This window comes from Uranotaenia lowii, chromosome 3 (assembly GCF_029784155.1).
Source record: "Uranotaenia lowii strain MFRU-FL chromosome 3, ASM2978415v1, whole genome shotgun sequence".
NCBI classification, from domain to species: domain Eukaryota; kingdom Metazoa; phylum Arthropoda; class Insecta; order Diptera; family Culicidae; genus Uranotaenia; species Uranotaenia lowii.
Window position 1 is genome coordinate 24,212,958 of NC_073693.1, and position 10,671 is coordinate 24,223,628.

Sequence of the window (10,671 nt, forward strand, 5' to 3'; positions counted from 1 at the left end):
CGCCTTACTCTTGCTCGTTCGCTCTCTCGCCTACTTTGTGTTGTTGCCATCCGGTCCAGAGAGCAATTTTCACTCTCCGGGCGGCTCGTTTGCGTGCAAGTTTCGATTTCATTTGCCCACTCTCCTCTTTCCAAAAGGTAGACGACGACGACGGAAAACTGCACCCAGTCAAACGGAGCGACGACGTGTGGGAAATGTGCATAGAGGTAGAGAAGGAATGCAAATTTCCCGAGCTGCGCTCGCTCGCACGAACGGTGGAAAGTTTCGCTTTCCATATACCAACACAAACGGCCGCCGTCGGCCGTTCGCTCATTCGCTCGCTCTCCCACTTTGGTGTCTGTTGGTTATTAATGACGGTCGCCAACTACCTCGTTCCTTCGTTGGTTCTAGTCTAGCTAGTAGGATGCAATTCGCTCTCTCGTCTTTGCCGTCTTCGACGTCTCGCTATGGGTATTTCCACCTCACAGCACTCACGCCAAACGACGGACAACCGCAAGCGGAAGATTACACAAATCGCAGTCGTCGCGTTTGTTTCAGATTCACTTTTGTAGGTATGACCGAATGCATAGGCAAACGAGAATGAAGTTGTTCCCTTTCGTTCGCTCTTCTCTGCACGTTCGCTGTTCGCTCTCTCGCGTATTGACTGCTTCTGTGCCTTCCATTCGACTTCTGTTGATCTGATCGTCGAATCGGTGGTTTGAAGTGATTCGTCGGCGGCTGGCTCTCGCAAATACGCTCGGACTGCTCGCGCGATACGCCGCTTTCGGAAAAGTAGAGGAAGGTCGAAGCACAGAGCTGTCATTTCTTGTATCGTTTCGTCATTCCGATTCAAGAACGGATCGTGTGAATACGCGTTTTGTTTTATATCGTTGTTCAAGACGGTTTTATACATATAACACTAGATATATCTCATGATGATTTTTCCTCTTTGGTTGTTGTTTTCCCGTAAAAGAAAATTGTTTTTAGATCAAATTCTCTAGAACCGGAATCTATCGTGTCTCCAGTAGTTTATCGCGAGTTGTGTTTCCGTTTCCGTTTTCTTCCCGTTGCAAGTGCAATTTGACCGGGTGACCAAGTACATCATAATACGTCCAAAACTACAAAAAAAAACAGAAGCAAGTGGTTTTCATCCAATGTGCGCATAAAGTTCACCACAAAACTACACGAAAAGTCTACCTACCTCAAAGAAAAAGTGTGTGCAAATATGTTACAGAGTTGTTACAGTTGAAACAAAATATCTTTAAAGCAAAATACCAGAGCATTAGAAGAAGTGAAAAAGAGTCGAATCGAATTTTCCAACTTTGACGATTCTAGAGCCAAGCCCCAAAGTCTGTCTGTCTGTTTTTGCTTTGCCGTCTGCTGTCAGTCATTCATCGGTCGGGTATCATATGACTCTACCAGACATCGAGGCTTACACAGCACCACCCCAAAACCGCAAACAGAAAAAAAAAATCCAAGAGGAGAACAACTCCCCAGAGTTCCATAGTCAAATTCCAAGTGGTAGTGAAAAGTGAAATTTTCCACCCCGTCGTCTACCCGTGTGGTGTCGTGCTCCAGCTCGAGCCATACAGTTAGTGGGGGGATACCGGGTTGAGATAACAAAAAAAAATACACTGAGAAAAAAAAACAGTGACTAGTGACTGCTCCAGAACAGAACTGCTCCCCAGGAGTAATCGTTGGTCGTCTGTCCTCCGCCCGTTTTAGAAAAGAAAGTGAAAAGCAAACCGAGAGATCCTGTGCTTCGGTCGGTCTCTCGAGAGGATTTCGACCCGAAGCCGTTCCGAGTTATGTCAAGTTGTTGAAAGTGAAAACTCTGGAAAATATCGGGCGCAGACACAGGGAACACCTAGAAGCCTTCCTGTCCTGTTACCCCGTGTGACCATCAAGAGCCATGTGGCGGCTGGGGTCTGTTGCGTAGTTTCTTTCTCCAGTTTTCCGTATGGATCCGTAGAGTGTGAAGGTGTGAAGGGAAAGCACCGGAAATCGGAAAATACCGAGGAAAATCGTTTTCAAGTATTATTGTCCTCTTTCGGGGAGAAGGCGGCCTATTTTTGGGGTCGGCCGTGTTTTTGGTGTGTCTGTTTTGCACATCCTTTATGTATATAACTCTAGTAGTGCTGAACGAGTTTGGGAAAACATGCCAACAGCTACCGGAAAAGTGAATTATTCAGAGCTCGAAAACGGTGACGGGTTTCACGTCGTTGAGTGGTGGCCAAAACATGACACAATCGAAAAGTGCTAGCCTAGCGCACGATTGGTAATAATTACTCTAACTTGTGCCACTCCGGCCAGCAAAAGAAGAAGCAAAACAAGTGCGAACGGTACTTGTACATATGACCGGGCCAACAGAATCGCTAAGCAGTGCACAAAAATGTTCCACTTAATTGGAAATTTATCGACTTGACATAATAAATAGAAGAAAAAACCCAACGGTATTATAGTAATTGCCCATGTTAGGAAAATGAACCGTTTCAATCATCATACGTAGAGAATCATTATAGAGTGTTTGTAGTTAAAAGCAAGAAGAATGTTGTAGCCAATTATTGAAGCCTCTAGTGAAAATTTATCAACCGTTGAAAGCAGAACCCAGTTGTTACAAAACAATAGTGCAAAGTTTGTGTGTGGCTTTTGAAGAAGCAGAGACCTATTTACAAACTGTTGTAAAGCAGACGAAATTCCAGAGAAGAAAGCTGCAATGATGATGTTGCAGCACATGGCACCACATTTCGTGGGAGCTCAACCTGTTGACAATTCAGGACAGGGATCGCCTCCACCTCCAATGTCTCCGTCGCCTCCTCCAGCGAGAAGCCGGAGTCCATCGCCGGTCATGCATCCAAATCAGACAGCTTTTGAGGAACATCGCTCCAGAATTGTAATTCGCCGATCCTCACTCGACCTACCACACCCAGCAGATATCGAAGAACATCACTACAAATACAAGCGGGAACCATACTCACGTCCCGGAACTCCACCGGCCTCCTTCACACATCATCACGCACCCTCCCGCTCCCCGGTAGATCCATCCTACACCGACATCTACCGAGCTCGCTCTCAAACACCCCCAGTTACCCCTACGCATCACGCCCATCATCGGATCGCCTCGGTCATCCAAGAACGCAAAGAAAACGTCATCCATTACATCAAACAAGAGCGCCAACCGCACCGGAACTCGATCGACGACGAACACCACCAACAACAGGTGCCGCCACACTACTATCGCCCAAGAAGCGTTCCCCATCACGAAGTAGAAGAATCCGCCGCCGTCGCCCTTCGCTATCATCGGGATCAGGACGATGACGGATACATCGAACGGCGTTGTTCCCCAACAACCATAATCGACGATTCCCGTCGACGTTACTACGCAAATGACGACGACGCCGCCACCGAAGAACGCTACCACAGTAGTCGGCAGCGGCGGCGTCGGCTCTCTTCGGACCGGCGCGGCGACGATCCCGATTCGGATTATAGCGATAGCCAGGGCGGTGCCCGGACCGACCATTACGGGAAATCCGATGAGGAGGAATGCGAAGAAGAGGAGGACGACGATGAGCGGCCGCTAGATCTGTCGATGAAAATTAAGCGGCGCATCCGGAAGGACTCGGCCGGCAGCGAATCGGACGACTCCACAGACGGTGGAGGTGGACCACGGCAGGGGCGGGCCGCCTACAAGAAAAGTCTGATGAAGCGATACCGTAAGTCTCGGAAATTTGCTTAGTAGAATTTTTTTTTTAAATTGAATTCATGGGAAATGGACAATTCCTATTGAGCCTTCTTTATGAACAAAACGGCGAGGTTTCGTGTCATAACTCAGTTCAAAGATTTGTAAAAAAAAAATCTGTGACGTTGTGTGCGCGCATCGGTTTTTTTCTATACAATTTTAGCAGATCTTGGAAAGCTAATTTAGTTGTATTTAATCTCAAATTGTTGAAGATGTTCCTTTTTACGGTGCAACAACTTTTATTTCGAATCCGTCAACACTCGGAAGAATGATGGGCAAGGCATTTATTTTATGATTCAATAAAAATTTATATTATTTGTACATACAATTGTCCGAATAATTTTAACAAAACTGGGAAGGCTTATTTTACACAATTTTGGCTCAGATTGTAGGGGATATTGCCTTTCTCGGAACCTCAACTTTCTATCAAAATTCGTTGAAAATTAAATGAATTACAGTCAAAACAGTTGAAATAGTTGTGAAATAAAGATCGAATACATTTGTCCATATGATTTTTGTTCGAATCATTTTAGTAATACTGAGTAGACTTATTTTACACAATTTTGGCTCTTGTTGTAGAGTAGATTGCCTTTAACGGAACTTCAACTTTTTGTCAAAATTCGATAAAAATCAAATAAATTATAGTCTAAACAGTTGAAAATGTTGAAATGTCGAATAAAGATCGAATACATTTGACCGTAATTTTTTTCAGGAAGAAAAGAGCTATTTTGAATGCGAATATGAATGCGAATGCGAACAAAAAAGCTATTTCTGCTCAATTTTTGCTCAAATTTCAAAACATGAAGCCCTCCACGAGGCCACGGGATGAATGAGCAAACAAGTTTAAAATCCCAGATAAAAGAAAAAAAAAACCTCCACGAAGCCATTACGTTTTTTAGAATCCGTCGAAATTTGAAAGAATTATTCCCAGCAAACATGAAATCGTAACAGAAATGATAACTTAAGTCGTTTACAATGGTGTTGCACATCGCAATTCCAACTGCATAGTGAAAAGATCGTATAAAATGTCGTTTAAAGTCAGTTTAAATCGGATATGATAGAAAGTCCGCCATGTTTGTAAATTTTGAAATGATTTTGTTCCCGTGCGGGCTTCAAGTGAGAAAATCGTCGTCATGCTCTCTCCGCAATCAGCAGAGCATCCAGATGGTCAAAAATCAGATGAGAATTGAGTAATATTGATCAATGAGAGAACTGGAAAATAATGTCGCTGGCCAGTGATGTCAGCCTTCCAGATTTTGTCTGGATCTTCCAGACCTTTTGGACTTTTGCCAGACATTATTTTAGGTTTCTTTACTTCCAGACTTTTGCCATTTCTTCCAGATATTTCCAGACTTTTGAGTTTCGACATGAATTTTTTTATAAAACAGTCAAAATTCAAAATTTTCGTTGCAAAATGGCAAGGAATGGAATCGAATTACTTATTGAAGAGTGAGAAATGCCACGAAAAAGGTTGTAAAACAGGAAGTAAAGCATCCCTAGACTGCAATATTGCGATCTGGCGACCAAAAAAAATTAAGGTCATCACCTATGAAGTTCGCCATTCAGGACATTTTTTTTCAAAATCTTCCAGACATTTCTGAAAAACAGTTGGCATCACTGAAGGCTATGCAAGCAAAATCTTGCGCTCTCTTGCATTCTTCCGATAGGTGCTAATAAGGTGTTGAATAACACGCAATTGTTGTAGTTTCCGTCGCTTAAAATAAAACTTCTGTATGTATATTGCCTCCACTTTGGTAGGTAAATGCAGTTTTTTCAACTTTCATACGATCGTTCTACAATGTATATGTTTTGAGAACTGATGTGGCTATTTGCTAGCTCGATACGACTTATTGATTACTTCCCGGAGTCCAATTCTCCACACGGTACTATGAGCAGCACCGAATTTTCTGACCAAATCACGGTCCGACAGATTGGATTTCTTCTTAATCGTCTTCAAAATCTTATCACGCAGTTTCCGGTTGACAGCTCCACTTCGAAGATTGGCTTAAGGTTTTCGAATCATCATCAATGTTTCCTTATACCGTTTGATGACGCGCCATACTGTATTTTGGGCAATTTTAGCTGTTTAGCTAGCCTAGATGGAGACCACAATAGATTTTCCAAATAACTGTGCATTTTTTTCCCTTTTTTCGGCTTCCATGTTGATTGTTTACAAAGTACAGTCGATTTGCAGAATGTCAAAAATACATACTTGAAGCTGAAAAAATTCCCGAAATGTGGGCGGCAAGAACTTCCAAATCCGTCCACCAGGAGCGCCACAATATGAGCAAAGTTTGTTCCAATGTTCCGATTTTAAATGAAGCAATCTTTATAGCTAAAACACTATTTCTCGAATCCATTCAAAATTGAAGGAATTCAATTCATATATGATGGTCCATAAAACTAGGAAACAACCACTGCGAACTGTATGGAATCGGATTTGTTTTTTTCTTCATTTCGGTCCAGAACAACTGCTGCGCACGGCTCAGAAGGGTTTCCTCTTTTCGTCCTACTTCAGTTCTGAAAAGAAAGGATCAGCGGCAATCGGAAAAAACCCTACATACGTTAATTGGAGTCGAGATCCGTTTTTTGAGGTGAAAAACCAGTTTTTTCCCTTGTTACCCAAACAACTAAAAAAAGGGGTTTGTTTGTGTTCAAACTTTTCACGGCTCATCGATCGGAGCCGATCAATCGGTGTGGAAGCCCGAAATTTGCATAATTGATGCTGTTTGGAGTAATTATTTCGTTCTCAAGGTTTCAAATTTTAATCTTCCCAAGAAACGGGGAAGGACCTGACCTATTTCTTTTGAGGAATAGAGCCACGCCCTGCACCCTTTCATCGTTGCGATTCCGATGGATGTGACGGATGTTAACGGGTCCAAAGAGTCTGCCGGAAACGTTACATCACGCACCCAAGAAGGAACCGCAAAAGTAAACTACCATCACTTTTCACAACTTCCAACAACCAGAGTGGGGAAAATCGATAACCAGGAAACTTTTATAAGCGTTCCGGTCGGCTTTTCCGAGGAGAAAAGGCGCCCAAGGGCAGAAGAAAATCTTCCTGCCTTCTTATGCTGTGGCATAAAACGGGGCCCACGTTGCTTTTCCGCAAAACTTTCCTGACACACTTTAGGCCGTTCGTTGCTGTAGCTATAGACTGGAAGATTGTGTTCCGCAACACACATACCGACGACGAGATCCCACACACCGGAGGCCGTAAATAATCTACGAAAATTCCGCTTCCTTGCGAGCGCTCCAACAACGTTCCGCCTGCTCCAGGAAACGACTTCCTATATATACCTCCGGCTTAAACGAAACACACATGTTCTTCTTCCCGACTATTGATCTTGGTGCTTGCTGACTGGCAGCAGAGCGTCTCGGCAACAGAAGCCATCAGCCAGCTCTCATTACACAACTAATCTCCAAGCGCTACAAGTTCGCAACACACAAACGCCCTTCCCTTTTTCGTCTTTTGCGTCAGTGCTCCCGCTTCCGTTTCGCATGTTCAAACACGGAAAGAAGAGGAACCCCCATAACAGAGAGAAGAAAGAAGTTGTGTGTATAACTTATCCGTCTTCATCGGATTTGCATCCGCTCGAGCGATGTGCAAGCCTACCGCTTAAGATTCCGCTACCGGTGTGGTGAAGTTGTCACGGCCCAACAGATAAAAACCGGGAAACGAGCCCCGCTCAAATGGGTTTGCCATATTTCTTTTTTCCTTCCTCCCGTCTGTCCACTTTTACAGCAGCGCGAGCAAATCGTCCGCCCGATTCCCCATTCCTCCCAATATCGAGAAAAGAGGCGAATCTGGTTGAGCAACAACAACAACACGACAAACCGAACGCATCCCCATTCGCATCCCCAAAGCCGCCAACGGCCCGAGACGAATGCGAGTTGGATACCGAACCGCCAGCAACAACTACCCGAACTTGACGAAGAAGAAAGTTCAAAGTGCTGTCAGTGTGTGTGCACCCGAGCCGTGCATCGAGTCGGCCAGACTTTTTTCCACGGCAGTAGGCCGAGCGGGCGGCTGCGAAACCGAGGGAGGAAAAACAGCAAAAGATTGTACCACCGTCGGCCGTGTCGTTTCAAGTTCAAGGTCTTTTTCATTACAATAACACTATCGCGAGCGAGCGAACGAGCTCGTGCTACGCCACCCCGGTCCCCGCCCGTCCTGTTCGTTGGGGCCATCACCAGCGAACGAATCGCTAAACGAGAAAGCGAAGAAAAGAGGAAACGGACGGCCGCCGCCGCTGCCGCCTCGGATCGAAAGAGAAATATCGCTAGCAGAAAACTCGCAGCCTACCGCAAAATCCCACCATCCCGATCCGACCCGGCCAATTGCATAGGCCGGTCCGGCCGCCAAACAGCCGTTTCTCATTCGGGACGGCCGGCTATTCGCCGTCGTTGGACTCTTCTTGTTGTTGTTGTTCGGGAAACGACGGGAAGACTGACTGAGTGGTCCCGAAATCCGAACTGGGTGCTGTGTGTTTTTGCATTGCTGCCTAGGGTCGAACGTTGGGGACGAAGCTGTTCATCGAGGTGGCAGACAGCATGGGGATCGGGAAGGTTTAGTTCTGGGTTCGGTTGATGATGGATTGGGGACCGGTTTCCTCGCTTCTCCCCATTGACAAGCTGGCCGCTTTCGGGAAACGGAAAACCGGGAATGAAGCATTGCTTATTTGTTTGTACGTACGCTTCTTCGATTTCCTTCTGCCTGCATTCTTGCTTGAGACCGGCCCTTTTTGCGACTTTGCGGGGGGACTTCTAGTGATTCTTTCAAGTTGTTGGGGTGCGTGCAAAAACCGGGAAGTATGCGACTTCTTAATGACCATCGTCGACATTTCCCTGTATGTACTTGTTGTCGTCAGGGGCGGTTACGCCAAACCACGTAATGAGCTGTGGGTTTCTTCAAGCTAGTTAGAAAGAAAAAATAACATGGAACAAATGTGTTTCGGAATTGTAGTCGTACCCAACATAAGACTTTCTTGAGTAAGCGCGCGCCCTCCTTAGTCATAACTCATAACGTAGGTAGGTAGTCATACTTATTTGAGGGTGTAATAGCGATAGCTCCCAAGTTCAGGGGAAGTTTTGCTGGCCGCGCGGAACGTGCTGTTTGGTTGATCTTTTGTCGTTCGTCCGAATGGATTGTTATTTTTAAAAAACGGCTGCGGTTATCTAATGAGCTGTGACTGCAGCGCACACCTCACACAGTGAGTTTGTGACCTCGGGTAATAATCGCGGTGCGGCGGACGGACGACGAAGCTGAGCGATTTTTCCAGATGTTTTCCCGAGAAATCTTGGCGATCATGGCGATTGTTGAAACAATAATCGTGTTCGTATCTCGTAGACAGATTTTTTTAAGTTAGAGTTGTTGTTTACTAGATGTTCGCCAATTATATCAAAGAATCTAGTGTGAGAAAATGATGACGTTCCATTAACAAAACAAACAATGTTAATTGATAGCAATCTATCCCATAACATGGATAGCGGGAGATACTTTTCCTAGGAGTTTTCTGCTTCAAGCCTACCCGTCAAAGAATATTTATATTATTTGGATTTTTTCCAGAAATTCAGTAAGTTAGATTACGTAATCATGACTGAACAGTAAGTTCAGTTCCGAAAACCGGAATTCTTTTTTTTGTGAGAATTTGGAGCATTCTTAAACCCAAATGCCATTCAGGTGAACTTATGAGATTGAACTGAAGCCCATTGATAGTAATTTGCTGAAAGAATTCGAACAGTTTCTCGAAACCAAACGGCATCCGGGGAAAAATTAAGATTTTCGCAAAAATATATCACTTTGCAATAATGACTGCTGCAAATTTGGACCTGTCCATGTTGTATGATTGGAGCAAAGTTATTGAACTACAAATCAAAAGTTAAATAAACATCACTTAACGAAAAAAAGTGACAGCAACTGTCGGTTAGATATCGAGATAAATATTATCAACAATCAAAGAGAATCTAAAGCGAACACTTCGTGGTTATTACCACTTTATGGGTCTGGAAATGGAGCTCAAGTTTTCGATTGCAAAACATCACCAAATGACACATAAGTTTATTATGGCACATCAAAATTATTTTTTAGAAACGTCGTTGGTAAACTGACAGCATAACATTCAGAACGTCATTTTTCATTATCAGAGATAAGTTCAAAGGTCGGAAATGTGCACTTCCGCAGAAAAATTTAGTGCTGATGTAATCTCAGCAAACATTTATGTAGGTATATTTTTATGCTGTTTTCATATACGTTCCATAAACATTATACACTGGTCGTATGAAAGTTGAAAAACAGCATGCACCTACCAAAGTGAAGGCAATATACATACATAAATTTTATTTTTTTCTAAAGCGACTATAACTACGCCAAATGGGCGTTATCCCACATCTTATTTGTACCCTTAGGAAGAATGCAAAAGATTTTGCTCTTATAGTCTTCAAATCGTTGCCAGCGACAATATTTTCCAGTTCTCTCTTTGGTTAATATTACTCAATTCCTATCTGATTATTAGCCATCTGGATGCACTGCTGGTTGCGGAGAGGACATGACGATGATTTTTTCACTTGAAGCTCGCGCGGGAGCAAAATTTGCAAACATGGCGAACTTTCTGTTATATCCGATTTAAACTGACTTCAGACGCCATTTTATACGATCTTTTCAATATGCAATAAGAATTGCGATCCGCAACACCATTGTAAACGACTTAAGTTATCATTTTTGATTCGATTTCATGTTTGCTGAGAATAATATCGTTTTCAAAGCTCGATGAAAACATTTCGCGGCCTATTCTCTTCCAAATGACACTAGCTTGCTGTGAGTTTGACAAGCGTAATTCGAAATATTCTTTGTAAACAATCTGAACCTTTCTTAAAGCCAAACGGCATTCGGGTGAATTCAAAAATATTTCTGATGAATGTCAGTATAAAAATTGACGAAATAAGGATACAGA

The 10,671-nt window shown here is 43.7% G+C and overlaps 1 pseudogene; it reads left to right on the plus strand.

Annotated features, from left to right (window-relative positions):
• Positions 1–723: 723 nt before the first annotated feature.
• Positions 724–10,671, plus strand: part of LOC129752040 (uncharacterized) — an 84,852-nt pseudogene continuing 74,904 nt past the window's right edge.